The 4,134-nt window shown below is 41.9% G+C and overlaps 1 long non-coding RNA gene across 1 annotated transcript in view; it reads right to left on the bottom strand.

Annotated features, from left to right (window-relative positions):
* Nucleotides 1-1,294: 1,294 nt before the first annotated feature.
* LOC143820961 (uncharacterized) overlaps nt 1,295-4,134 on the bottom strand; it is a 10,298-nt gene continuing 7,458 nt past the window's right edge. The window contains exon 3 of the long non-coding RNA XR_013225611.1: nt 1,295-2,163. This is a non-coding gene — a long non-coding RNA (uncharacterized LOC143820961). The remainder of the gene's footprint in view (nt 2,164-4,134) is intronic.

The following is a 4,134-nucleotide window of genomic DNA, read 5'->3' as shown; positions in this document are numbered from 1 at the left end:
GCTGGCTGGGCAAAAGGGTGAGGGATGATATTGTCTAAATGGAGATGGTTTCTAAGTAGCAGGAAAACAGACTTATTGCAATGTTGGTTCTTCAGAAACACACTTCAGCTACTAGACCCCTATTTGGAGCAGTTTCATTTCTTGGATTTCACTTTGCTTCACTATGAGCACTTGTGATCTTCCATTACCACATTATCTTCTGACAAATGGCACAATATAAACTTCAGATTTTGTGTGCTTGGTAAAAGAAGGCAGTATAATGTGAGTGTGCAGCACATCTGGATATACAATTCTATGGCTTACACACATCTCTAAGTACAGCAAAATAATACAAGATGTTTAATGAATTTGGCTAAAGATGAAACTGTCAGTTTGCTGATAAGTAAATTGCCAAGAAACCGGAAGAAGTCTAGCAGCAGAATGCTCCTGTTTGACTAGCAGTCCCTACTGTAAGATGCTGGAGTCACACAACAGCATGCTCAGGGTCTTCTCAGGTAAACAGAGTATGACTTTATTTGCAACAAAATCTATCTTTTAAAAGACAATAATGAAACTAGAAAAAAGCAACTTTCCAAGGTGGAATCTATGGGATTATACCCCATTAAATTACCCTCCATTAAATTACCCCCCCTTCTCTTCAGGCTCCACCCCCCTCCAAACCTCCATAGTTGGCACCCAAAACCACCAGAGTCCAACACAACAGCTTCTTAGGGTTGACAGAGTTTCAATATGTGAAGAACAGCACCAAGCTGCTTAAAATGACAAAATAGTTTTATTATGAAGAGAAACAACTTTGTGTAGAAAGGAGAGAGTGATTCCTAACTGTCACTGTTGTCTGAATAAAATCAGAGTCCAGTAGCACCTTTAAGACCAATTAAGATTTATTCAAGGCGTGAGCTTTCAAGTGCAAGCACTCTTCCTCATTCTGCATTCTGCTGCTAGACGAAGAGTGCTTGCACTCGAAAGCTTACGCCTTGAATAAATCTTTGTTGGTCTTAAAGGTGCTACTGGATTCTGATTTTATTGTGCTGCTTCAGACCAACATGGCTACTCATTTGAATCTACTGAAGTAATTCTTCTGTTCAACTGCTGTTCAGGAGGCAAACAGGGAGGAAGTATGCTCAAAGGAGCAGGAAGTTTCTCACGAGCCAATCAGGACACCAAAGGAGAGGATTTGAAAAATTCCAGGAAGTTCCTATTCGAACTATGCTAGTATATATATCTTCCGATGCTTCCTGCAGCTCCAAACCAGGACACACACACAGAGAGAGAACGAGAGAGAGAGAGAGAGAGAGAGAGAGAGAGAGAGAGAGAGAGAGAGAGAGAGAACGAGCTCTGGGATAGCACGTTTTACTTCCAATAAAACATAGATTTCAAAATATTACCATCATGTAATTCTCCCCCCGCCCCCATTCTGAAATGGCACATTTCCATTCCTATCATACCTCTCACAGCATTCCCAAACATGCAATTAGACCTGTAGAAAGCACAGTCAGTTTATCTATATGCCAAGGTCAAGAATGTACCCCACCATACCTGTCTTAATGGCTAATCGCCATTCTGGGCCTTTGTCAGAAGGACGACAAAGGCTTTTTTATTTGGTTTGGCTTTCAGTGACCAGAATCCAGCTTTAAAGTGGGAATATTCTCAAATACGTCGTCCAGGATTCAAAGAACTGTGCAACTAGTTTCACATACCCAACTGGGCTTTGAATTTTTGTTTCTCGTGTAGCTCGTTTCTCGTGAGTTCTCCCCCTCAACCCCACTTCCTTCTACCACTCAGCGGATTCAAAAGCAGCCTGTGAAATGGCAAGGGAGTCCATTGTTCAAGGGAAAAGTCAGGACTCCCACAGGGTGCACTTATAGTAGCTCTTTGGATTCCAGCCATCTTATTTAGCATGATTTTAAATAGGTATTCTATTGTGCGTGTGTGTGTGTTCCCCGCCCCCTAGTAATTTGCTGATTTGCATGTGCAGCAGGATAAAAAAGAAAACGAAGGATAATTTTTATATATACACACAATCTGAATTAAAAAAAAGATTCGCATGTGGCAGTTAAAATTATTTCCTGTCAGTGATCATTTGACATGTCTTGATAAATGCAGCACAATCTTCTCTCTCTTCTTAGCTGCATAAGCAATTGAGGGTGCTGTCAACATGAATTTCTGGAAATAAGAAGCAATACAATCAAATAAGAAGTAATTAAGGAGCACTAAGAGGCACCCTGACAGATATGGAAAATTATTTTCCAATAATCCTTTGAATTAATAATGCATCCTCAGTTCAGGCCTCAAGGGATCTAGTTTTTAAGTGTCCATAGCAAGGCCTAGCTTGGTCTGAATTAATTACCCCCAAACACCGCATTACTTCCCATGGGTACAAATTGCCTGAAGTTATTTTTTTTTAATTAGGCATCTGAAATTAATGTTGCCATTTTATACCTCAATATGCCCATTTGTACATTATATCCCAAGTATTAAAGGAATATTCTCTCAAATAACAATTCTGTGCAAGAAATTTGGAGCTATGAAGAAATGGGGGGAGGGAAAATAGAAAGTGAATAACTCTTTAAACAATTTCAGTTGAGATCAAGAACAGTAATACCAGGTTAGGAGGAAAATATGCCCTGTGTTTAAGAGTAGCGGATGAAGGATTGATATTGCTCCTTCCAAATATGTGTCATTTTTTTCTCTTGGGTAGGGGATGGATCTGCAGGCTTTCTTCATGGTTCAGGTAACTAATGAAGAGCTTTAGAGCAGTTTTGCAAGGTTTTTACAATATTTGTCTGGAGTGGGGATGGTAAACGGAATTTAAACCTTTAAAAAAGGTACAAAAATCTAGACAGCCTGCTTAATTAGGAAAGGGTGAAGCAAAACAAGGGGCAGACTGGGAGTTGTAAAAAGTGGCTCAACGGTATGTGTTGCCCAGGGCTTGGCTGCTTATTTGAACTGTTGTGCTTTACGCTAGGAGCCAAATTAGACGTGAAAGGTCAGGTCTGGATTCCCTAGAACCAACCCTCACTCTCGGGACACGTAGCGCTTGTAGGGAAGGTCGTTCTCAAAATGGACACTGGCACCTGATGCTGCATGGAACTAAGACATTTGGGAGGTGGGAGAGGGGAGGGGAGGGGAGGGGAGGGGAGAGGGGAGGAGCTGCTGCCATTCTTCTGAGCTGAAATGGGTGTTGGGAGCTAGTTCTCTCCAAGAAATAACCTCATGAGGATCCTGTCCTCCCTGCTCCAGAACCCACCTATCCTCCACCGATTAAAACACCAACCAATCCTCAGGAGTCAAAAACTATAAGGCGGGCATTTTTAACAATGTCTTAAATGATGTTAAAACTTATTTGTGGCTGCTGATTTAGCAGTGTCCATGGGGCTTCTACATGGCCAGTTTCCCGGTTGTTTCCCTTCCCCAATTCCTGAGTAGTTATCATGCCCCACTCTCCACCTTGGACCTCTGGGGCTGTTTCAATTTTTTAAAATGGTCTATTTGATATTCTTGAACTGATATACCACTATAAGAATAAATGTAACATAATCTGAGAATTCCCTGTTTTCATTAAAAGAGAGAAGCCTTTAGCTTTTCCAATGGTGGATGTATGCCTTTCCCCTTATATCTTGTCAATGGAAAAGACTAGAGACTTATTTTTAAAAATTGCTGGGAATTGGTAAAACCTCTTATACTGATTCCAGGAGAATTAACAGGGTCCATCTCCCAGTGCATGTTGTCTTCCAGGGCTACCAGGGCCATTTCAGTCCCCTAATCAGGACTGAAACTAGATGGGAATGGATCTAAGCAATCTGCATTGTTCAGGAATCATTGACGTTGGCCAGCCCCACTCGTTCAATCACCTTGCTCAAGACTATAGATTCAGATGGGTTGGGTAGCTGTGTTGGTCTGGAGCAGCAGAACAAAGTATGAGTCTAGGGGCACCTTGCTCCAGAATGGTACATTTGAGAATGGATATCAGTTATCTGACTCTCCTGGGTGCAGAGCAGGCTTCCTTAGGAGTGGATGCATCATTGTCTGCTTCAAGGCAGGAGGAATGACTCTCCGAGAGTCATTTACTGATTCCCAGACCCAGTCTGCCCGATCTAAGCAGCCAGGTGGGGCAAGTATTGTACAAGTAGACGG

The sequence above is a fragment of the Paroedura picta genome, chromosome 11 (assembly GCF_049243985.1).
Source record: "Paroedura picta isolate Pp20150507F chromosome 11, Ppicta_v3.0, whole genome shotgun sequence".
Classification (NCBI taxonomy): Eukaryota; Metazoa; Chordata; class Lepidosauria; order Squamata; family Gekkonidae; genus Paroedura; species Paroedura picta.
This window is presented reverse-complemented; position numbering and strand designations above follow the sequence as displayed.